This window comes from Phyllobates terribilis, unplaced genomic scaffold, assembly GCF_046119375.1.
Source record: "Phyllobates terribilis strain yellow unplaced genomic scaffold, ASM4611937v1 Scaffold_658__1_contigs__length_872986, whole genome shotgun sequence".
Classification (NCBI taxonomy): Eukaryota; Metazoa; Chordata; class Amphibia; order Anura; family Dendrobatidae; genus Phyllobates; species Phyllobates terribilis.
The window spans coordinates 45,339-69,242 of NW_027363418.1; the positions used below are offsets into that span (position 1 = coordinate 45,339).

Genomic DNA, 23,904 nt, shown 5'->3' on the forward strand with positions numbered 1-23,904 from the left:
CTCAGAGCCTATTATGACACGCGCAGCCAGCGTTCCATTGCCACATTCCATCTACTGCAGGCAGGATACCTGGCTGGCTGAATGTCGCTGAGAAGCTCACAGAGACCGCCATAAGCAACAGTTTAACAGAATGCCACAGACTAATCAACCAAACTTTTTGGGTTGGGTTCTCTTTTATAGTCTGCAGGCATTAAATGAAAGAAGTCAGTGTTCCAGCAGAAGGAGACAACGTTTCAGAAAAGGCATTGTAGCAAACCAAAAAAGAAATTTTAAGCGCAGCAGAGTAACCAGCGCACATACCTGTTAGCTCAGGTGAGTTTAAAAGGCTGCTGTTGATAACAAGGGCATTTGCTAAATAGATGGTGTGTGTGCAACAATATACTGAAAGGTCAATTATATTGTGCAGCTTATCTCACCACCTGTAGTTATTTAGGTGAAAGCTCCAAAATGCTTGCCTAATATGTCTGTTTATCCAAAAGGAAGTAAAAAGGGAGAGCTAGAAAGATAGCATTGCATCACATTACATGGCAATGCAATGCACAGTTGCTGAAGTTGAACCAAAATGAGCTTGTAATCTGGCTTCTGCAACTTTGAACATGAAAAATCCAATGAGGAGAAGAAAAGCAAAGCCAAAGAGTCCATCCCAAAATCCGACAAACAAGCAAAATGAACAAAAAACATTGAATTCAATTCTTTCTGATTTTAGAAACTGCATTAAAGAAGGGGTGCACCGGTCCTGGAGATACTGCAATACCAGGTCAATGCGTGGAGTGGACAGAGCAAGCTCTTTTTCCATCTCCCTGTTCTAAAAATCCATTTAATATATGGTCCCCAGATAGGGGACGTATCAGATATTAAACTGATAAGAACAGATACTACACTTGATCTTAGCCAAAAGGCCGAGAAGCGATAACCAGAATTGGTTTCAAACTACGGAGCCACCCAAGGATCCTGAAAAGTCCATTTGTGGAGATGAGCTCCTGGACTCCCGTTAAGAAGACATGTTGTCAACCTCTAGATCCCTTACATGCCTGCACTTTTCGGCTTGCTGCTGCTGCAATCCACGCGTTTTAGATCTGCATAACTCCACCTCTTTAAACACAGCACCTTCACCCCCTGCTGTTCCCACCCGCCTCAACACCGTTGGAAGGGAGGAGAACCAATTAAGGCGGGGGGTGGGGTGGAACGAGCAGCTGTCTACCCTTAGCAGGAGGGCTCCTGATTACATACCTCTCCTGCTGCTGCTGCTGGCTGTCCAGCAGCAGACTGAAGGTGGCTGCTGCTGTGCACAGGTATATAAAGGCTCAGAGCCTATTATGACACGCGCAGCCAGCGTTCCATTGCCACATTCCATCTACTGCAGGCAGGATACCTGGCTGGCTGAATGTCGCTGAGAAGCTCACAGAGACCGCCATAAGCAACAGTTTAACAGAATGCCACAGACTAATCAACCAAACTTTTTGGGTTGGGTTCTCTTTTATAGTCTGCAGGCATTAAATGAAAGAAGTCAGTGTTCCAGCAGAAGGAGACAACGTTTCAGAAAAGGCATTGTAGCAAACCAAAAAAGAAATTTTAAGCGCAGCAGAGTAACCAGCGCACATACCTGTTAGCTCAGGTGAGTTTAAAAGGCTGCTGTTGATAACAAGGGCATTTGCTAAATAGATGGTGTGTGTGCAACAATATACTGAAAGGTCAATTATATTGTGCAGCTTATCTCACCACCTGTAGTTATTTAGGTGAAAGCTCCAAAATGCTTGCCTAATATGTCTGTTTATCCAAAAGGAAGTAAAAAGGGAGAGCTAGAAAGATAGCATTGCATCACATTACATGGCAATGCAATGCACAGTTGCTGAAGTTGAACCAAAATGAGCTTGTAATCTGGCTTCTGCAACTTTGAACATGAAAAATCCAATGAGGAGAAGAAAAGCAAAGCCAAAGAGTCCATCCCAAAATCCGACAAACAAGCAAAATGAACAAAAAACATTGAATTCAATTCTTTCTGATTTTAGAAACTGCATTAAAGAAGGGGTGCACCGGTCCTGGAGATACTGCAATACCAGGTCAATGCGTGGAGTGGACAGAGCAAGCTCTTTTTCCATCTCCCTGTTCTAAAAATCCATTTAATATATGGTCCCCAGATAGGGGACGTATCAGATATTAAACTGATAAGAACAGATACTACACTTGATCTTAACCAAAAGGCCGAGAAGCGATAACCAGAATTGGTTTCAAACTACGGAGCCACCCAAGGATCCTGAAAAGTCCATTTGTGGAGATGAGCTCCTGGACTCCCGTTAAGAAGACATGTTGTCAACCTCTAGATCCCTTACATGCCTGCACTTTTCGGCTTGCTGCTGCTGCAATCCACGCGTTTTAGATCTGCATAACTCCACCTCTTTAAACACAGCACCTTCACCCCCTGCTGTTCCCACCCGCCTCAACACCGTTGGAAGGGAGGAGAACCAATTAAGGCGGGGGGTGGGGTGGAACGAGCAGCTGTCTACCCTTAGCAGGAGGGCTCCTGATTACATACCTCTCCTGCTGCTGCTGCTGCTGGCTGTCCAGCAGCAGACTGAAGGTGGCTGCTGCTGTGCACAGGTATATAAAGGCTCAGAGCCTATTATGACACGCGCAGCCAGCGTTCCATTGCCACATTCCATCTACTGCAGGCAGGATACCTGGCTGGCTGAATGTCGCTGAGAAGCTCACAGAGACCGCCATAAGCAACAGTTTAACAGAATGCCACAGACTAATCAACCAAACTTTTTGGGTTGGGTTCTCTTTTATAGTCTGCAGGCATTAAATGAAAGAAGTCAGTGTTCCAGCAGAAGGAGACAACGTTTCAGAAAAGGCATTGTAGCAAACCAAAAAAGAAATTTTAAGCGCAGCAGAGTAACCAGCGCACATACCTGTTAGCTCAGGTGAGTTTAAAAGGCTGCTGTTGATAACAAGGGCATTTGCTAAATAGATGGTGTGTGTGCAACAATATACTGAAAGGTCAATTATATTGTGCAGCTTATCTCACCACCTGTAGTTATTTAGGTGAAAGCTCCAAAATGCTTGCCTAATATGTCTGTTTATCCAAAAGGAAGTAAAAAGGGAGAGCTAGAAAGATAGCATTGCATCACATTACATGGCAATGCAATGCACAGTTGCTGAAGTTGAACCAAAATGAGCTTGTAATCTGGCTTCTGCAACTTTGAACATGAAAAATCCAATGAGGAGAAGAAAAGCAAAGCCAAAGAGTCCATCCCAAAATCCGACAAACAAGCAAAATGAACAAAAAACATTGAATTCAATTCTTTCTGATTTTAGAAACTGCATTAAAGAAGGGGTGCACCGGTCCTGGAGATACTGCAATACCAGGTCAATGCGTGGAGTGGACAGAGCAAGCTCTTTTTCCATCTCCCTGTTCTAAAAATCCATTTAATATATGGTCCCCAGATAGGGGACGTATCAGATATTAAACTGATAAGAACAGATACTACACTTGATCTTAGCCAAAAGGCCGAGAAGCGATAACCAGAATTGGTTTCAAACTACGGAGCCACCCAAGGATCCTGAAAAGTCCATTTGTGGAGATGAGCTCCTGGACTCCCGTTAAGAAGACATGTTGTCAACCTCTAGATCCCTTACATGCCTGCACTTTTCGGCTTGCTGCTGCTGCAATCCACGCGTTTTAGATCTGCATAACTCCACCTCTTTAAACACAGCACCTTCACCCCCTGCTGTTCCCACCCGCCTCAACACCGTTGGAAGGGAGGAGAACCAATTAAGGCGGGGGGTGGGGTGGAACGAGCAGCTGTCTACCCTTAGCAGGAGGGCTCCTGATTACATACCTCTCCTGCTGCTGCTGCTGCTGGCTGTCCAGCAGCAGACTGAAGGTGGCTGCTGCTGTGCACAGGTATATAAAGGCTCAGAGCCTATTATGACACGCGCAGCCAGCGTTCCATTGCCACATTCCATCTACTGCAGGCAGGATACCTGGCTGGCTGAATGTCGCTGAGAAGCTCACAGAGACCGCCATAAGCAACAGTTTAACAGAATGCCACAGACTAATCAACCAAACTTTTTGGGTTGGGTTCTCTTTTATAGTCTGCAGGCATTAAATGAAAGAAGTCAGTGTTCCAGCAGAAGGAGACAACGTTTCAGAAAAGGCATTGTAGCAAACCAAAAAAGAAATTTTAAGCGCAGCAGAGTAACCAGCGCACATACCTGTTAGCTCAGGTGAGTTTAAAAGGCTGCTGTTGATAACAAGGGCATTTGCTAAATAGATGGTGTGTGTGCAACAATATACTGAAAGGTCAATTATATTGTGCAGCTTATCTCACCACCTGTAGTTATTTAGGTGAAAGCTCTAAAATGCTTGCCTAATATGTCTGTTTATCCAAAAGGAAGTAAAAAGGGAGAGCTAGAAAGATAGCATTGCATCACATTACATGGCAATGCAATGCACAGTTGCTGAAGTTGAACCAAAATGAGCTTGTAATCTGGCTTCTGCAACTTTGAACATGAAAAATCCAATGAGGAGAAGAAAAGCAAAGCCAAAGAGTCCATCCCCAAATCCGACAAACAAGCAAAATGAACAAAAAACATTGAATTCAATTCTTTCTGATTTTAGAAACTGCATTAAAGAAGGGGTGCACCGGTCCTGGAGATACTGCAATACCAGGTCAATGCGTGGAGTGGACAGAGCAAGCTCTTTTCCATCTCCCTGTTCTAAAAATCCATTTAATATATGGTCCCCAGATAGGGGACGTATCAGATATTAAACTGATAAGAACAGATTTTTTTTTTTTTTTTTTTTTTTTTCTTTTTTCTCCTCAGACGAGGAAATTCCACAGTCTATGGAAACCAGACAAAGGAAAATTCCATCAAAACAGCTGCGTCAAATCCAATACGCAATTTGCTGTCCCCATCATCATCGGAAATATTTATTTCATATTTCAAAACAACAATAACAAAAATCAAGAGGTACTAACAATATATCTCCACTTTTTAACTTTCCATATTCCCTCCGCATCCACTTCCCCTCTCCTCTTTTTGTCCCATAGGAAACACACATACATCTTCCCCAAAATCACCTTCACACTATCCTTTACAGCAATTTCCTTCCTTTTAAACACATACACATTCCTCACATCCCATAACACTTCCTTTATACATGCAAGCATCAACCACAAGACTCTTTCCTTCGTCCCATCACATATTCCCAAACCAAACATAAACAACTCAAAAGACAACAAATTCACACCACACAATTCTTTACACAAAGGCCCCATTCTCCCAATCACATCTCTAGCATACTGGCAATTCCAAAAAACATGCAACACACTTTCCCTTCCACCACAGCCATTTCTTGGACACATTTCACTCCTCACCAAACCTCTATTCCTCTGAAACTCTCTCACAGGTAATACTCCATGTAAAGACTGCCACACAACTTCACTCTGTTTGTTGGTCATACCACTCATCCGCACTTTCTTCCAAACCTTCTGCACATCACCACCCCTAACCATATTTATTCCACATTCTACCTCTCTACATTCAATCATCCTATACACAGCCTTCTTATTCTCCAGCAATCTCACACCTGCATCACACAGTTCATACCTCACCAAAAACTTATAAACCCACACATACCATACAGGCACCTCAAAAGCAATCGGACATCGCAAATCCCTTTCTTGCCACTTTAAACGAAACAAATACGCTCCAAATAAATACCTACACATAGATGAAAACTTTCCATCCGCCCTAATCACTTTCAAAACAAACACAACGATATTCACACCAAAAAACACGTCCAAATTCGGAAAACCCAAACCACCTTTTTCCACTCTTTTAACCAAAATTTCTCTCCTAGCTCTCTCCATTTTCGAGTTCCACAAAAAAACAAATAAAATTCTATTCAAGCTTCTCATACACATATATCCTGGTGGAAATACTACCGCAATATATAAAAATATTGGCAACACCACACTCTTAACAATTAAAATCTTCCCAAAAAAGGATAAACTCCTCAATTTCCAAAAATTCAACTTCTGCTCAACTTTTCCTTTCGCATCATCCCAACTTTCTTTCCCATCCAAACTCTCTGAAAACTTCACACCCAAAACTTTAATAGGTCCATTCACTACATTCACACCTACATCCCTACTTAAACTTCCGCCTCCAAAACCCTTACACTCACTCTTTTCCCAATTCACTTTAAACGCAGATGCACCACAAAAAATAGACACTAACAACTTCACCCGCCTCACCGAACATTCAGAATCACATAATACACACACGTCATCCATATAACCACTCACCTTCCATTCTTTTCCTCCACCTCCCGGCACTTGCACACCACGAATTACCTTATCTTTCCTCAGCATACACAACAATGGCTCAATTGCACAAATAAATGCTACAGGGGACAAAGGACACCCCTGTCGCACACCCGAAAACACATTCACTTTCCTACCCACATACCCATTCATTAAAACACAGCTATAAACACCCGCATACAAACTTCTCACTCGCCCAACAAAATCAGCCGGAAAACCCATTTTTAACAACACTCTGAACAAAAAACCATGCGACAACCTATCATAAGCCTTTTCAAAATCCAAACTTAACAAAAATACACTCTTCTTACGACCCATGCAATCCCATAGACAATCTCTTAACATACACACACACTCATGAATCCGCCTCCCAGGTACCGCACAACACTGCTCATCCCCAATCACACTCTCTATCACATCACGCATCCTATTAGCCATAAGTTTTGCATAGATTTTATAATCACAATTAAGTAACGTTATTGGCCTCCAATTCCTCAGACTTTTCAAATCCCCTTTCTTAGGAATTAACACAACCATACCTGCACGCATACTCTCAGCCACCTCCATGTTTCCCCACATATACTTACATACATCCACAAAGTCCTTACCAATCACACCCCACATCACACGATAAAATTCTACTGGGAGGCCATCCTCCCCCGGCGTCTTATTCAAAGCCATACTACACATAACCTTCCATACCTCATCACCAGTCACCTCACCCATCACTCTCTCTCTTTCTGCTTCACTCAACTTACTCTCTAACACACTCAAAACATCATTCTCCAAACATTCATCCCTCTGTTTCACTGCATACAGATCCTCATAAAACTTAGCCACCTCTTCACACATATCCTCTCCACTCACCTCACTTCCATCTGCTCCATACACCACGCTCATACTCTGTTTCTTTCCAAAAACTTTTTTAAAGAAAAACCGAGAACATTTCTCATCCTGCTCCATCTTATCAATCTTTGCCCTAAACACTATGCTTCTCCCTCTCTCCAACAAAAACTCACTAATCTCCTTTTTTACCTCTAAAATATCCTCCTCCACCTCAACTCCTCCTTCCCTTAACTTATACAAAACGCTCAACCGCGCGTTCAGTTTAACAAAACTCTCTCTTTTAATTGCTGCATACTTGTATCCTAAATTTTTAAAGAACATTTTTGTTTGTTTCTTCACCCAGTCCCACCACTCACAAACATTCCCAAACTCATTTTTATGCTTACACCATTCTTCATACCGCCTTTCATACTCCTTTCTCACATCTTCATTCTCTAACAGTTTAACATTTAACTTCCACAATCCTCTCCCAAACACTCCATCAACTTTTATATCCAACTCACACAACATACACACATGATCTGAAAAAAGAACGTTTTCCTGCCTATAATTAACAGAAACCATATTTTTAGAAATAAAACAATAATCCAATCTGGATTGTACCCTACCACTCTCAGAAAAGAAAGTGTTCAACAAAGGATTCATGTTACACACGCGCTGCATATCACACAACCCAAAATCATTCACTAACTCCAATAATGCTTTCCCAGACACATCCACATTCACTCTCCCCACATCACAGTTCATATCACCCACAATTACCACAGGTATTCTTCCTGGAACAAAAAGCTTAATTTTTTCAAATAAATTTTTGCGCTCATTTTTTTCAACTGGCGCATAAACATTAATAACACAAAACTTTACATTCTTGTATACAAAATTAGCAAGGATACATCTCCCCACCTCAATAACCAAATAATCACTCAAAACAACCTCCCTTCCTTTAACCAAAATACCCACACCATCATTCTTATTACATGCACTCCCCGACCACACAGACGCTCCATAAGACCATTCATCCCCTTTCACACCATCCACTACCCCACATTCTTGTAAACAAAAAATAGATGCATTTTGCATAGCTAAAAACTCAAAAATAGCAGCTCTTCTTACTTTACTTTTAAACACTCTTACGTTTTGGGACACTATGGTAAATCCCATAATACTTCTACTCCTTCACCAATTACACAAAGAAATAGCCTTTGGCCTAAACCAAAGCTCACAAGAGGACAAAAAGAAAAAACATTTACAATATTATATGGTGACACTATCCAGCACCACCACTATCCTCCTCCGCCATCAGAACAGAACAGCTGGTTTCCGACCCGCTGGCTTCACCAGCCACACTCCTCATTCTGGCAGTTCTGATCTTCCTCTGAGGCTCACTAAAATCTGCATCATCACTGCCCCCACCATCCTCCCTACGACTCTTCTTTGCACCCCTATCATCCTCCGAAGAAAAATCTTCAGTGTTTTCAGGACCCGAAGGGTGTTCAGGACTGTCGGGTTCCGAGATTTGCACTTCACATCCTGTTGCGTCCATTGCCTCTCCAAAAGTCATCATCTCAGGCAGCTCTGCTTCCACCACTTTCCTAGATATTCTCGCAGACACTGCCTTTTTCTCCACCTTTGCCACTTCCCTCCAGAACTCCTTTTCTTCCCTCCGCTTCTTCCTCATTTCTTCAGCAGAAGAAGAACATGGTCTCAGGGACACCTCCTCTGGCGCCGTAGAGGGAGAGGCTCTACCAGTTTCCCGCCTCCTTCCCTCTCTCTCCTCCCTCTCCAATCTTTCCAGCACTTTCAGTGCGCTTGCCATCTGCCTCCTCTCCAGCTCCTCCTCCTTCTGTTCTTTATCAGAACGTCTAGGTGCACTCATAGGACAGTCCTTATACATGTGATCACTACTCCCACAGACATCACAGGACTTGGCCTCTGGACACTGGTTGGCCATATGCCCCTCCTTTCTGCAATTTCGGCAACACTGCCCTTTAAGGCATGTTACCATGGTATGTCCAAAAGAAAAGCATCTACGGCAAAACATGGGCTGGCCTGGGTAAAAGAGGAAACCTCTATGGCCTGCAACGGAAAAATTTGATGGAGGGTGTCTAAAGCCCCCCACACTGTCAGGATCCCTTTTCAATTTCACACGGAATTTATACTGACAGTTAAAGATTCCTAGACAATTGACTTGCTTCACTCCCTTCCGCACATATTCACAGTAGCGAGAGAGGAAGCACTCCAGCAGCTCAGGGTCTGTAAAAGGGTTATAGACAGTCACAGTCACCTCCTTTTCTTGCAGACCAAACAAAGGTTCCCATCTAACTCCTTCCAAGCAGGGGTCACTAGAGTGACCACGGAGCCATTCAAAGACATTAAGGCAAATATCCTGGTCCATAAAGGTAACGTCATAATTACCTTGACGTGAAAATTCGTTGACACTGAAGATCTCAGAACGTCTTGCTCCAGCTTTGCCTTCAACGATGTCTTGGACAATGAAAACCACGTTGTTCTTGTTCTGGTCAGATGGATCCACGGACAAACGGATGGTGTTCTTCACAAAAGACATCTTGGATTCTGTCGGTATGGAATACCACAGGAAAAAGCAGAAAATCCTCCACAAAAGGGTCCGGAGTCCTCCAGGAGACTCGCACCAATCAAGGTACAGTCATACGATCGCAGCCAAAAGGCCGAGAAGCGATAACCAGAATTGGTTTCAAACTACGGAGCCACCCAAGGATCCTGAAAAGTCCATTTGTGGAGATGAGCTCCTGGACTCCCGTTAAGAAGACATGTTGTCAACCTCTAGATCCCTTACATGCCTGCACTTTTCGGCTTGCTGCTGCTGCAATCCACGCGTTTTAGATCTGCATAACTCCACCTCTTTAAACACAGCACCTTCACCCCCTGCTGTTCCCACCCGCCTCAACACCGTTGGAAGGGAGGAGAACCAATTAAGGCGGGGGGTGGGGTGGAACGAGCAGCTGTCTACCCTTAGCAGGAGGGCTCCTGATTACATACCTCTCCTGCTGCTGCTGCTGCTGGCTGTCCAGCAGCAGACTGAAGGTGTCTGCTGCTGTGCACAGGTATATAAAGGCTCAGAGCCTATTATGACACGCGCAGCCAGCGTTCCATTGCCACATTCCATCTACTGCAGGCAGGATACCTGGCTGGCTGAATGTCGCTGAGAAGCTCACAGAGACCGCCATAAGCAACAGTTTAACAGAATGCCACAGACTAATCAACCAAACTTTTTGGGTTGGGTTCTCTTTTATAGTCTGCAGGCATTAAATGAAAGAAGTCAGTGTTCCAGCAGAGGGAGACAACGTTTCAGAAAAGGCATTGTAGCAAACCAAAAAAGAAATTTTAAGCGCAGCAGAGTAACCAGCGCACATACCTGTTAGCTCAGGTGAGTTTAAAAGGCTGCTGTTGATAACAAGGGCATTTGCTAAATAGATGGTGTGTGTGCAACAATATACTGAAAGGTCAATTATATTGTGCAGCTTATCTCACCACCTGTAGTTATTTAGGTGAAAGCTCCAAAATGCTTGCCTAATATGTCTGTTTATCCAAAAGGAAGTAAAAAGGGAGAGCTAGAAAGATAGCATTGCATCACATTACATGGCAATGCAATGCACAGTTGCTGAAGTTGAACCAAAATGAGCTTGTAATCTGGCTTCTGCAACTTTGAACATGAAAAATCCAATGAGGAGAAGAAAAGCAAAGCCAAAGAGTCCATCCCCAAATCCGACAAACAAGCAAAATGAACAAAAAACATTGAATTCAATTCTTTCTGATTTTAGAAACTGCATTAAAGAAGGGGTGCACCGGTCCTGGAGATACTGCAATACCAGGTCAATGCGTGGAGTGGACAGAGCAAGCTCTTTTTCCATCTCCCTGTTCTAAAAATCCATTTAATATATGGTTCCCAGATAGGGGACGTATCAGATATTAAACTGATAAGAACAGATACTACACTTGATCTTAGCCAAAAGGCCGAGAAGCGATAACCAGAATTGGTTTCAAACTACGGAGCCACCCAAGGATCCTGAAAAGTCCATTTGTGGAGATGAGCTCCTGGACTCCCGTTAAGAAGACATGTTGTCAACCTCTAGATCCCTTACATGCCTGCACTTTTCGGCTTGCTGCTGCTGCAATCCACGCGTTTTAGATCTGCATAACTCCACCTCTTTAAACACAGCACCTTCACCCCCTGCTGTTCCCACCCGCCTCAACACCGTTGGAAGGGAGGAGAACCAATTAAGGCGGGGGGTGGGGTGGAACGAGCAGCTATCTACCCTTAGCAGGAGGGCTCCTGATTACATACCTCTCCTGCTGCTGCTGCTGCTGGCTGTCCAGCAGCAGACTGAAGGTGGCTGCTGCTGTGCACAGGTATATAAAGGCTCAGAGCCTATTATGACACGCGCAGCCAGCGTTCCATTGCCACATTCCATCTACTGCAGGCAGGATACCTGGCTGGCTGAATGTCGCTGAGAAGCTCACAGAGACCGCCATAAGCAACAGTTTAACAGAATGCCACAGACTAATCAACCAAACTTTTTGGGTTGGGTTCTCTTTTATAGTCTGCAGGCATTAAATGAAAGAAGTCAGTGTTCCAGCAGAAGGAGACAACGTTTCAGAAAAGGCATTGTAGCAAACCAAAAAAGAAATTTTAAGCGCAGCAGAGTAACCAGCGCACATACCTGTTAGCTCAGGTGAGTTTAAAAGGCTGCTGTTGATAACAAGGGCATTTGCTAAATAGATGGTGTGTGTGCAACAATATACTGAAAGGTCAATTATATTGTGCAGCTTATCTCACCACCTGTAGTTATTTAGGTGAAAGCTCCAAAATGCTTGCCTAATATGTCTGTTTATCCAAAAGGAAGTAAAAAGGGAGAGCTAGAAAGATAGCATTGCATCACATTACATGGCAATGCAATGCACAGTTGCTGAAGTTGAACCAAAATGAGCTTGTAATCTGGCTTCTGCAACTTTGAACATGAAAAATCCAATGAGGAGAAGAAAAGCAAAGCCAAAGAGTCCATCCCCAAATCCGACAAACAAGCAAAATGAACAAAAAACATTGAATTCAATTCTTTCTGATTTTAGAAACTGCATTAAAGAAGGGGTGCACCGGTCCTGGAGATACTGCAATACCAGGTCAATGCGTGGAGTGGACAGAGCAAGCTCTTTTTCCATCTCCCTGTTCTAAAAATCCATTTAATATATGGTCCCCAGATAGGGGACGTATCAGATATTAAACTGATAAGAACAGATTTTTTTTTTTTTTTTTTTTTTTTTTCCAAACACTCAGAAATTAAGTTTTATAATCTTAAATCGTATATCACCAAACTCAAGATTTTAGTTCCATCATCGTGTTTAGATATTATATTTATATTTTTTCATTTGAATTAATATATATAAAGTTAAACATAACAATTCCTTTGCAGTTTCAACAGTTTCCAAACAAATCACCACTGACATTACTTCACCCGGTTTCCCAAACTAAATATCCCCTTTTTCTCTTTTACTTTCCTCCCAACAAAACCCCTTAACTTCTTTTCTTCCTCCTCATGCTCTAACCGCATCTGTTCCCTATCATACTCTTCCTCATCATCTCTGAAAGTCACCACCTTCTCCAACACTTTACCCTTTTCCTCTTTTACTTCTTTCTTTTCACCAGATACTTTCCTTGATCCACAATTTTCCTGTACCGTTACCTTTTTCTTCAATTTCACCTTTAAACTTTCAACTTCTTTTCCCTGCTTATTCTCCTCTATAATTATGGCATCAACTTCCTTCTTCATTTTATCACCAATATCTTCCTTTTGTCCTCCAAAGTTCTTTTCAAAAGTTCCTTTGCTGCTTTCCATGTAACAATACCCAGAACTCCCGTTTACCATAATCCTCCCATTATGCAAATTTTCTTCTCCTGTTGTCCACACCAAAAAACGTCTCTTTCCGTTCCAAATACCAACTTTGTTCCTGTATAATTTCTGAAACTTTACCATCTTACATTTAGATTCCAAAAAAACCATTATCTCCTCTATTTCCACAAACGGATTGTCCATGTAAATTATCACACTCTTCGGTTTCCCCATGAATGATGCACTTACTCCAATTTTCCCAGAATCCTCTTCACTCCAGCCTTTGAAAAAATGAATGCACTTTTCCTCAGAAACTAGAGTCACATCACAAACTTTACCTTGCTTTATTTCTTGCATACAGTAGATATCCTTCTCCAAAACTTCATATTTCCTCAAAATTTCCAGAATCCATTTTTCTTCCAAAAAAGTTTCTTCCGTCTCCCGTTTCACAAAAAAACGTAAGCATCTCTTCTTTTTCCAAAACTCCATCTCAACGATCCGTTTTCCTTCCGTTTTTTCCTTTTAATCCTCCAAATGTTGCCACCACAACTATGTGTGGCGACAGTTGCCCCCCACAGCTATGTGTGGTGACAAGGTGATCGCCTCTCGTTGCCCAGGGACTAATCCGACTCCCTAATAGCAGCAGGGGGGTTTAGCTCCACCGATAAGTGTAGCGATCCCCCCAGGCCAAGGAGCCGGGTACCCCAAGCGCCTCCCAGCCAAGACCAAGGCAGAAACCGCTAGATCACTGCACTTGATCTTAGCCAAAAGGCCGAGAAGCGATAACCAGAATTGGTTTCAAACTACGGAGCCACCCAAGGATCCTGAAAAGTCCATTTGTGGAGATGAGCTCCTGGACTCCCGTTAAGAAGACATGTTGTCAACCTCTAGATCCCTTACATGCCTGCACTTTTCGGCTTGCTGCTGCTGCAATCCACGCGTTTTAGATCTGCATAACTCCACCTCTTTAAACACAGCACCTTCACCCCCTGCTGTTCCCACCCGCCTCAACACCGTTGGAAGGGAGGAGAACCAATTAAGGCGGGGGGTGGGGTGGAACGAGCAGCTGTCTACCCTTAGCAGGAGGGCTCCTGATTACATACCTCTCCTGCTGCTGCTGCTGCTGGCTGTCCAGCAGCAGACTGAAGGTGGCTGCTGCTGTGCACAGGTATATAAAGGCTCAGAGCCTATTATGACACGCGCAGCCAGCGTTCCATTGCCACATTCCATCTACTGCAGGCAGGATACCTGGCTGGCTGAATGTCGCTGAGAAGCTCACAGAGACCGCCATAAGCAACAGTTTAACAGAATGCCACAGACTAATCAACCAAACTTTTTGGGTTGGGTTCTCTTTTATAGTCTGCAGGCATTAAATGAAAGAAGTCAGTGTTCCAGCAGAAGGAGACAACGTTTCAGAAAAGGCATTGTAGCAAACCAAAAAAGAAATTTTAAGCGCAGCAGAGTAACCAGCGCACATACCTGTTAGCTCAGGTGAGTTTAAAAGGCTGCTGTTGATAACAAGGGCATTTGCTAAATAGATGGTGTGTGTGCAACAATATACTGAAAGGTCAATTATATTGTGCAGCTTATCTCACCACCTGTAGTTATTTAGGTGAAAGCTCCAAAATGCTTGCCTAATATGTCTGTTTATCCAAAAGGAAGTAAAAAGGGAGAGCTAGAAAGATAGCATTGCATCACATTACATGGCAATGCAATGCACAGTTGCTGAAGTTGAACCAAAATGAGCTTGTAATCTGGCTTCTGCAACTTTGAACATGAAAAATCCAATGAGGAGAAGAAAAGCAAAGCCAAAGAGTCCATCCCCAAATCCGACAAACAAGCAAAATGAACAAAAAACATTGAATTCAATTCTTTCTGATTTTAGAAACTGCATTAAAGAAGGGGTGCACCGGTCCTGGAGATACTGCAATACCAGGTCAATGCGTGGAGTGGACAGAGCAAGCTCTTTTTCCATCTCCCTGTTCTAAAAATCCATTTAATATATGGTCCCCAGATAGGGGACGTATCAGATATTAAACTGATAAGAACAGATACTACACTTGATCTTAGCCAAAAGGCCGAGAAGCGATAACCAGAATTGGTTTCAAACTACGGAGCCACCCAAGGATCCTGAAAAGTCCATTTGTGGAGATGAGCTCCTGGACTCCCGTTAAGAAGACATGTTGTCAACCTCTAGATCCCTTACATGCCTGCACTTTTCGGCTTGCTGCTGCTGCAATCCACGCGTTTTAGATCTGCATAACTCCACCTCTTTAAACACAGCACCTTCACCCCCTGCTGTTCCCACCCGCCTCAACACCGTTGGAAGGGAGGAGAACCAATTAAGGCGGGGGGTGGGGTGGAACGAGCAGCTGTCTACCCTTAGCAGGAGGGCTCCTGATTACATACCTCTCCTGCTGCTGCTGCTGCTGGCTGTCCAGCAGCAAACTGAAGGTGGCTGCTGCTGTGCACAGGTATATAAAGGCTCAGAGCCTATTATGACATGCGCAGCCAGCGTTCCATTGCCACATTCCATCTACTGCAGGCAGGATACCTGGCTGACTGAATGTCGCTGAGAAGCTCACAGAGACCGCCATAAGCAACAGTTTAACAGAATGCCACAGACTAATCAACCAAACTTTTTGGGTTGGGTTCTCTTTTATAGTCTGCAGGCATTAAATGAAAGAAGTCAGTGTTCCAGCAGAAGGAGACAACGTTTCAGAAAAGGCATTGTAGCAAACCAAAAAAGAAATTTTAAGCGCAGCAGAGTAACCAGCGCACATACCTGTTAGCTCAGGTGAGTTTAAAAGGCTGCTGTTGATAACAAGGGCATTTGCTAAATAGATGGTGTGTGTGCAACAATATACTGAAAGGTCAATTATATTGTGCAGCTTATCTCACCACCTGTAGTTATTTAGGTGAAAGCTCCAAAATGCTTGCCTAATATGTCTGTTTATCCAAAAGGAAGTAAAAAGGGAGAGCTAGAAAGATAGCATTGCATCACATTACATGGCAATGCAATGCACAGTTGCTGAAGTTGAACCAAAATGAGCTTGTAATCTGGCTTCTGCAACTTTGAACATGAAAAATCCAATGAGGAGAAGAAAAGCAAAGCCAAAGAGTCCATCCCCAAATCCGACAAACAAGCAAAATGAACAAAAAACATTGAATTCAATTCTTTCTGATTTTAGAAACTGCATTAAAGAAGGGGTGCACCGGTCCTGGAGATACTGCAATACCAGGTCAATGCGTGGAGTGGACAGAGCAAGCTCTTTTTCCATCTCCCTGTTCTAAAAATCCATTTAATATATGGTCCCCAGATAGGGGACGTATCAGATATTAAACTGATAAGAACAGATACTACACTTGATCTTAGCCAAAAGGCCGAGAAGCGATAACCAGAATTGGTTTCAAACTACGGAGCCACCCAAGGATCCTGAAAAGTCCATTTGTGGAGATGAGCTCCTGGACTCCCGTTAAGAAGACATGTTGTCAACCTCTAGATCCCTTACATGCCTGCACTTTTCGGCTTGCTGCTGCTGCAATCCACGCGTTTTAGATCTGCATAACTCCACCTCTTTAAACACAGCACCTTCACCCCCTGCTGTTCCCACCCGCCTCAACACCGTTGGAAGGGAGGAGAACCAATTAAGGCGGGGGGTGGGGTGGAACGAGCAGCTGTCTACCCTTAGCAGGAGGGCTCCTGATTACATACCTCTCCTGCTGCTGCTGCTGCTGGCTGTCCAGCAGCAGACTGAAGGTGGCTGCTGCTGTGCACAGGTATATAAAGGCTCAGAGCCTATTATGACACGCGCAGCCAGCGTTCCATTGCCACATTCCATCTACTGCAGGCAGGATACCTGGCTGGCTGAATGTCGCTGAGAAGCTCACAGAGACCGCCATAAGCAACAGTTTAACAGAATGCCACAGACTAATCAACCAAACTTTTTGGGTTGGGTTCTCTTTTATAGTCTGCAGGCATTAAATGAAAGAAGTCAGTGTTCCAGCAGAAGGAGACAACGTTTCAGAAAAGGCATTGTAGCAAACCAAAAAAGAAATTTTAAGCGCAGCAGAGTAACCAGCGCACATACCTGTTAGCTCAGGTGAGTTTAAAAGGCTGCTGTTGATAACAAGGGCATTTGCTAAATAGATGGTGTGTGTGCAACAATATACTGAAAGGTCAATTATATTGTGCAGCTTATCTCACCACCTGTAGTTATTTAGGTGAAAGCTCCAAAATGCTTGCCTAATATGTCTGTTTATCCAAAAGGAAGTAAAAAGGGAGAGCTAGAAAGATAGCATTGCATCACATTACATGGCAATGCAATGCACAGTTGCTGAAGTTGAACCAAAATGAGCTTGTAATCTGGCTTCTGCAACTTTGAACATGAAAAATCCAATGAGGAGAAGAAAAGCAAAGCCAAAGAGTCCATCCCCAAATCCGACAAACAAGCAAAATGAACAAAAAACATTGAATTCAATTCTTTCTGATTTTAGAAACTGCATTAAAGAAGGGGTGCACCGGTCCTGGAGATACTGCAATACCAGGTCAATGCGTGGAGTGGACAGAGCAAGCTCTTTTTCCATCTCCCTGTTCTAAAAATCCATTTAATATATGGTCCCCAGATAGGGGACGTATCAGATATTAAACTGATAAGAACAGATTTTTTTTTTTTTTTTTTTCTTAACACTCAGATTACAAGTACCATCTCGATTCCATACTTCTGAAAACGGTGATGGACCAAATCCATCATCGTGTCATTTTAAAACAAAAAAACATTATTTAATGCATATACAAAAAAAACAAAACAACAACCAGTATTTCCTCTCAGACACATAATATATAGAGGAAGGAAACAAAACACATTACTGCATTCCTCCCTTCAACGCATAATATGTTAGATACTCCAACAGTCCTTTCTCTTGCGAGAAAGATTCAAAGTTTGTATTCACATAATCTATCCATGTCCTTCCCACCTTATAGGTTTCAAAAAACCTCTCTTTATTTGCCTTCACACTTGCGATTACCTTTGGAAAAAAAGCTTCAAAACACACACCACTTCCCTTCATTTCCGCAATTCCTTTTTTAACTTTGTCCATTTCTTTATCAGCTTCCTCCTCTTCTGTTTGCCTCTGAACCTCTACCGTCTTCTTTTTTTCTTTCTTTTCCGCCTTTGCACTTTCCATCTTCTCCTTATTACTCTTTCTCTTTGGGCATTCCTTAAACCTATGCCCAATTTCCATACACAGGTTACACTTATTCCTTTCTACTGGACATGATTTAGAAACATGTCCTTCCGCTTTACACTTCCAACACTTTTCTGCAGTACAGTCTTCACGTTTATGACCATATACCTCACAAATTGAACAAAAGGAATCCATCCCATTAAAGAATAAATTCCCACTTACTTTACCAAGCTTAAACCTTTGAGGCGGGTAGGAAAAACTCCTATCCTTGTTCATGTTAAATTCCACAAAAAATTTCCACTTTCCCGTCCATACTCCGAATTCATTCATTACTTTACCTTTTGATACTACAGACTTGGCAAAACCACTCAAAAACGTGACAATGTCCTCTTCTGGAACCAGTGGTGAAAACATTTTCACTGTCACCATCTTTTCACTACTAAATACGTGATGTTGAAACCGAATTCCAACAAACTTCTCATGTCTCAATTCATCAAAAGAATCCATATAGTTCTCCAAAATCTTCCTAGACTCAAAAAACACGTCATAGACACCCTTTTGGGGATAATCCATAACTGCCACGATGTCTTCTTTATTCACCTTTGCGACACCCAAGATGATCTCCTTCATAATAAACCGAAAGTCCTTAACCTTCTGACAGTCTCTCCGGACAAAAATCCGGAAAGCGGTCTCCACACGTGCATGTTCTGGAACCTCCAACTTCGGCCACAACTCCGCCTCTGTTGCCATGATTCTCCAACAGAATGAGCGTAATCTCCACTCCAACACACAGAAGGAGCGAGTATGATCACTTCCCGTTGTCTGGGGACTAAGCCGACACGCCTATAGCAGCAAGGGGGTGAAGTCCCCACAATTAGGTAAGGACGATCCCCCAAGGCCGACGAGCCAGGTACCCTAGACACCTCCAACCAAAACCAAGGCAGCAATCGCTAAATCACTGCACTTGATCTTAGCCAAAAGGCCGAGAAGCGATAACCAGAATTGGTTTCAAACTACGGAGCCACCCAAGGATCCTGAAAAGTCCATTTGTGGAGATGAGCTCCTGGACTCCCGTTAAGAAGACATGTTGTCAACCTCTAGATCCCTTACATGCCTGCACTTTTCGGCTTGCTGCTGCTGCAATCCACGCGTTTTAGATCTGCATAACTCCACCTCTTTAAACACAGCACCTTCACCCCCTGCTGTTCCCACCCGCCTCAACACCGTTGGAAGGGAGGAGAACCAATTAAGGCGGGGGGTGGGGTGGAACGAGCAGCTGTCTACCCTTAGCAGGAGGGCTCCTGATTACATACCTCTCCTGCTGCTGCTGCTGCTGGCTGTCCAGCAGCAGACTGAAGGTGGCTGCTGCTGTGCACAGGTATATAAAGGCTCAGAGCCTATTATGACACGCGCAGCCAGCGTTCCATTGCCACATTCCATCTACTGCAGGCAGGATACCTGGATGGCTGAATGTCACTGAGAAGCTCACAGAGACCGCCATAAGCAACAGTTTAACAGAATGCCACAGACTAATCAACCAAACTTTTTGGGTTGGGTTCTCTTTTATAGTCTGCAGGCATTAAATGAAAGAAGTCAGTGTCCAGCAGAAGGAGACAACGTTTCAGAAAAGGCATTGTAGCAAACCAAAAAAGAAATTTTAAGCGCAGCAGAGTAACCAGCTCACATACCTGTTAGCTCAGGTGAGTTTAAAAGGCTGCTGTTGATAACAAGGGCATTTGCTAAATAGATGGTGTGTGTGCAACAATATACTGAAAGGTCAATTATATTGTGCAGCTTATCTCACCACCTGTAGTTATTTAGGTGAAAGCTCCAATATGCTTGCCTAATATGTCTGTTTATCCAAAAGGAAGTAAAAAGGGAGAGCTAGAAAGATAGCATTGCATCACATTACATGGCAATGCAATGCACAGTTGCTGAAGTTGAACCAAAATGAGCTTGTAATCTGGCTTCTGCAACTTTGAACATGAAAAATCCAATGAGGAGAAGAAAAGCAAAGCCAAAGAGTCCATCCCCAAATCCGACAAACAAGCAAAATGAACAAAAAACATTGAATTCAATTCTTTCTGATTTTAGAAACTGCATTAAAGAAGGGGTGCACCGGTCCTGGAGATACTGCAATACCAGGTCAATGCGTGGAGTGGACAGAGCAAGCTCTTTTTCCATCTCCCTGTTCTAAAAATCCATTTAATATATGGTCCCCAGATAGGGGACGTATCAGATATTAAACTGATAAGAACAGATACTACACTTGATCTTAGCCAAAAGGCTGAGAAGCGATAACCAGAATTGGTTTCAAACTACGGAGCCACCCAAGGATCCTGAAAAGTCCATTTGTGGAGATGAGCTCCTGGACTCCCGTTAAGAAGACATGTTGTCAACCTCTAGATCCCTTACATGCCTGCACTTTTCGGCTTGCTGCTGCTGCAATCCACGCGTTTTAGATCTGCATAACTCCAACTCTTTAAACACAGCACCTTCACCCTCTGCTGTTCCCACCCGCCTCAACACCGTTGGAAGGGAGGAGAACCAATTAAGGCGGGGGGTGGGGTGGAACGAGCAGCTGTCTACCCTTAGCAGGAGGGCTCCTGATTACATACCTCTCCTGCTGCTGCTGCTGGCTGTCCAGCAGCAGACTGAAGGTGGCTGCTGCTGTGCACGGGTATATAAAGGCTCAGAGCCTATTATGACACGCGCAGCCAGCGTTCCATTGCCACATTCCATCTACTGCAGGCAGGATACCTGGCTGGCTGAATGTCGCTGAGAAGCTCACAGAGACCGCCATAAGCAACAGTTTAACAGAATGCCACAGACTAATCAACCAAACTTTTTGGGTTGGGTTCTCTTTTATAGTCTGCAGGCATTAAATGAAAGAAGTCAGTGTTCCAGCAGAAGGAGACAACGTTTCAGAAAAGGCATTGTAGCAAACCAAAAAAGAAATTTTAAGCGCAGCAGAGTAACCAGCGCACATACCTGTTAGCTCAGGTGAGTTTAAAAGGCTGCTGTTGATAACAAGGGCATTTGCTAAATAGATGGTGTGTGTGCAACAATATACTGAAAGGTCAATTATATTGTGCAGCTTATCTCACCACCTGTAGTTATTTAGGTGAAAGCTCCAAAATGCTTGCCTAATATGTCTGTTTATCCAAAAGGAAGTAAAAAGGGAGAGCTAGAAAGATAGCATTGCATCACATTACATGGCAATGCAATGCACAGTTGCTGAAGTTGAACCAAAATGAGCTTGTAATCTGGCTTCTGCAACTTTGAACATGAAAAATCCAATGAGGAGAAGAAAAGCAAAGCCAAAGAGTCCATCCCCAAATCCGACAAACAAGCAAAATGAACAAAAAACATTGAATTCAATTCTTTCTGATTTTAGAAACTGCATTAAAGAAGGGGTGCACCGGTCCTGGAGATACTGCAATACCAGGTCAATGCGTGGAGTGGACAGAGCAAGCTCTTTTTCCATCTCCCTGTTCTAAAAATCCATTTAATATATGGTCCCCAGATAGGGGACGTATCAGATATTAAACTGATAAGAACAGATACTACACTTGATCTTAGCCAAAAGGCCGAGAAGCGATAACCAGAATTGGTTTCAAACTACGGAGCCACCCAAGGATCCTGAAAAGTCCATTTGTGGAGATGAGCTCCTGGACTCCCGTTAAGAAGACATGTTGTCAACCTCTAGATCCCTTACATGCCTGCACTTTTCGGCTTGCTGCTGCTGCAATCCACGCGTTTTAGATCTGCATAACTCCACCTCTTTAAACACAGCACCTTCACCCCCTGCTGTTCCCACCCGCCTCAACACCGTTGGAAGGGAGGAGAACCAATTAAGGCGGGGGGTGGGGTGGAACGAGCAGCTGTCTACCCTTAGCAGGAGGGCTCCTGATTACATACCTCTCCTGCTGCTGCTGCTGCTGGCTGTCCAGCAGCAGACTGAAGGTGGCTGCTGCTGTGCACAGGTATATAAAGGCTCAGAGCCTATTATGACACGCGCAGCCAGCGTTCCATTGCCACATTCCATCTACTGCAGGCAGGATACCTGGCTGGCTGAATGTCGCTGAGAAGCTCACAGAGACCGCCATAAGCAACAGTTTAACAGAATGCCACAGACTAATCAACCAAACTTTTTGGGTTGGGTTCTCTTTTATAGTCTGCAGGCATTAAATGAAAGAAGTCAGTGTTCCAGCAGAAGGAGACAACGTTTCAGAAAAGGCATTGTAGCAAACCAAAAAAGAAATTTTAAGCGCAGCAGAGTAACCAGCGCACATACCTGTTAGCTCAGGTGAGTTTAAAAGGCTGCTGTTGATAACAAGGGCATTTGCTAAATAGATGGTGTGTGTGCAACAATATACTGAAAGGTCAATTATATTGTGCAGCTTATCTCACCACCTGTAGTTATTTAGGTGAAAGCTCCAAAATGCTTGCCTAATATGTCTGTTTATCCAAAAGGAAGTAAAAAGGGAGAGCTAGAAAGATAGCATTGCATCACATTACATGGCAATGCAATGCACAGTTGCTGAAGTTGAACCAAAATGAGCTTGTAATCTGGCTTCTGCAACTTTGAACATGAAAAATCCAATGAGGAGAAGAAAAGCAAAGCCAAAGAGTCCATCCCCAAATCCGACAAACAAGCAAAATGAACAAAAAACATTGAATTCAATTCTTTCTGATTTTAGAAACTGCATTAAAGAAGGGGTGCACCGGTCCTGGAGATACTGCAATACCAGGTCAATGCGTGGAGTGGACAGAGCAAGCTCTTTTTCCATCTCCCTGTTCTAAAAATCCATTTAATATATGGTCCCCAGATAGGGGACGTATCAGATATTAAACTGATAAGAACAGATACTACACTTGATCTTAGCCAAAAGGCTGAGAAGCGATAACCAGAATTGGTTTCAAACTACGGAGCCACCCAAGGATCCTGAAAAGTCCATTTGTGGAGATGAGCTCCTGGACTCCCGTTAAGAAGACATGTTGTCAACCTCTAGATCCCTTACATGCCTGCACTTTTCGGCTTGCTGCTGCTGCAATCCACGCGTTTTAGATCTGCATAACTCCACCTCTTTAAACACAGCACCTTCACCCCCTGCTGTTCCCACCCGCCTCAACACCGTTGGAAGGGAGGAGAACCAATTAAGGCGGGGGGTGGGGTGGAACGAGCAGCTGTCTACCCTTAGCAGGAGGGCTCCTGATTACATACCTCTCCTGCTGCTGCTGCTGCTGGCTGTCCAGCAGCAGACTGAAGGTGGCTGCTGCTGTGCACAGGTATATAAAGGCTCAGAGCCTATTATGACACGCGCAGCCAGCGTTCCATTGCCACATTCCATCTACTGCAGGCAGGATACCTGGCTGGCTGAATGTCGCTGAGAAGCTCACAGAGACCGCCATAAGCAACAGTTTAACAGAATGCCACAGACTAATCAACCAAACTTTTTGGGTTGGGTTCTCTTTTATAGTCTGCAGGCATTAAATGAAAGAAGTCAGTGTTCCAGCAGAAGGAGACAACGTTTCAGAAAAGGCATTGTAGCAAACCAAAAAAGAAATTTTAAGCGCAGCAGAGTAACCAGCGCACATACCTGTTAGCTCAGGTGAGTTTAAAAGGCTGCTGTTGATAACAAGGGCATTTGCTAAATAGATGGTGTGTGTGC

At 43.6% G+C, this 23,904-nt stretch overlaps 11 non-coding genes and 1 pseudogene across 11 annotated transcripts; all 12 read right to left on the reverse strand.

Annotated features, from left to right (window-relative positions):
• Window positions 1-720: 720 nt before the first annotated feature.
• LOC141235385 (U2 spliceosomal RNA) lies at window positions 721-911 on the reverse strand. The gene has a single exon (XR_012301210.1). It is a non-coding gene; the product is annotated as a U2 spliceosomal RNA (small nuclear RNA).
• Window positions 912-2,023: 1,112 nt separating this feature from the next.
• Window positions 2,024-2,214, reverse strand: LOC141235396 (U2 spliceosomal RNA). The gene has a single exon (XR_012301221.1). It is a non-coding gene; the product is annotated as a U2 spliceosomal RNA (small nuclear RNA).
• A 1,115-nt stretch (window positions 2,215-3,329) lies between these two features.
• LOC141235387 (U2 spliceosomal RNA) lies at window positions 3,330-3,520 on the reverse strand. The gene has a single exon (XR_012301212.1). It is a non-coding gene; the product is annotated as a U2 spliceosomal RNA (small nuclear RNA).
• A 1,115-nt stretch (window positions 3,521-4,635) lies between these two features.
• Window positions 4,636-4,837, reverse strand: LOC141235408 (U2 spliceosomal RNA; annotated as a pseudogene).
• Window positions 4,838-10,992: 6,155 nt separating this feature from the next.
• LOC141235395 (U2 spliceosomal RNA) lies at window positions 10,993-11,183 on the reverse strand. Its single transcript, XR_012301220.1, has one exon. It is a non-coding gene; the product is annotated as a U2 spliceosomal RNA (small nuclear RNA).
• Window positions 11,184-12,298: 1,115 nt separating this feature from the next.
• On the reverse strand, window positions 12,299-12,496 carry LOC141235404 (U2 spliceosomal RNA). The gene has a single exon (XR_012301226.1). It is a non-coding gene; the product is annotated as a U2 spliceosomal RNA (small nuclear RNA).
• Window positions 12,497-14,941: 2,445 nt separating this feature from the next.
• Window positions 14,942-15,132, reverse strand: LOC141235388 (U2 spliceosomal RNA). The gene has a single exon (XR_012301213.1). It is a non-coding gene; the product is annotated as a U2 spliceosomal RNA (small nuclear RNA).
• Window positions 15,133-16,247: 1,115 nt separating this feature from the next.
• Window positions 16,248-16,438, reverse strand: LOC141235389 (U2 spliceosomal RNA). Its single transcript, XR_012301214.1, has one exon. It is a non-coding gene; the product is annotated as a U2 spliceosomal RNA (small nuclear RNA).
• A 1,115-nt stretch (window positions 16,439-17,553) lies between these two features.
• On the reverse strand, window positions 17,554-17,739 carry LOC141235407 (U2 spliceosomal RNA). Its single transcript, XR_012301228.1, has one exon. It is a non-coding gene; the product is annotated as a U2 spliceosomal RNA (small nuclear RNA).
• A 2,598-nt stretch (window positions 17,740-20,337) lies between these two features.
• Window positions 20,338-20,528, reverse strand: LOC141235391 (U2 spliceosomal RNA). The gene has a single exon (XR_012301216.1). It is a non-coding gene; the product is annotated as a U2 spliceosomal RNA (small nuclear RNA).
• Window positions 20,529-21,640: 1,112 nt separating this feature from the next.
• Window positions 21,641-21,831, reverse strand: LOC141235390 (U2 spliceosomal RNA). The gene has a single exon (XR_012301215.1). It is a non-coding gene; the product is annotated as a U2 spliceosomal RNA (small nuclear RNA).
• Window positions 21,832-22,946: 1,115 nt separating this feature from the next.
• On the reverse strand, window positions 22,947-23,137 carry LOC141235392 (U2 spliceosomal RNA). Its single transcript, XR_012301217.1, has one exon. It is a non-coding gene; the product is annotated as a U2 spliceosomal RNA (small nuclear RNA).
• Window positions 23,138-23,904: the final 767 nt, after the last annotated feature.